We start from the raw sequence: 619 nt of genomic DNA on the forward strand, positions 1-619 counted from the left end.
AAATGGGATTCTGAGAGGATTCACTACCTGTTATAGGCAGTTATGTCACAGGAGTGTGTGTGACTTTGATCCTATGATCATTGAACGCATCAATGGGGATGACGGTTATGACATTACATTTGCATCATAATGGAGTGTTTTGATTAGATTTTATTTTTACAACTGCACTAAATTCTAATTAACACATGCACAAGTAGACACACAAACTAAAGCAATATGAACATACTAAAAATCCTGTGATAGCCATTTCCTCCACTGAACAGGAAGTCAGAAAAATTTCAAACATCATACTTTAACGAACTCCTCCTAGAGGATCAATCATAGCAACGAGCAACTCCATATTCAGTCGCTGTCATCTAAAGACCTTTGTGGTGAAGTTATCAATAGATTTGTATTCCATGGAATGTCATGGACGTTGCCTCGTGGTAAAGTTTGATGTTGCTCCATAATAGGGGATGTTCCTCTGCTTTGCAGGTTGGTCATAAACAAAGTGTGATGCTCCTGTGCGTCACTCCGACCATGACACAGCCGGATGGGGCTTATGTGCGAGGGCCTGATCATTTAGTTTACATTATATTTTTAGGCTGACTTTAAATTTAAAAAATATATATTTTCATTT

This window comes from Scophthalmus maximus, chromosome 21 (assembly GCF_022379125.1).
Source record: "Scophthalmus maximus strain ysfricsl-2021 chromosome 21, ASM2237912v1, whole genome shotgun sequence".
Lineage (NCBI taxonomy): Eukaryota > Metazoa > Chordata > Actinopteri > Pleuronectiformes > Scophthalmidae > Scophthalmus > Scophthalmus maximus.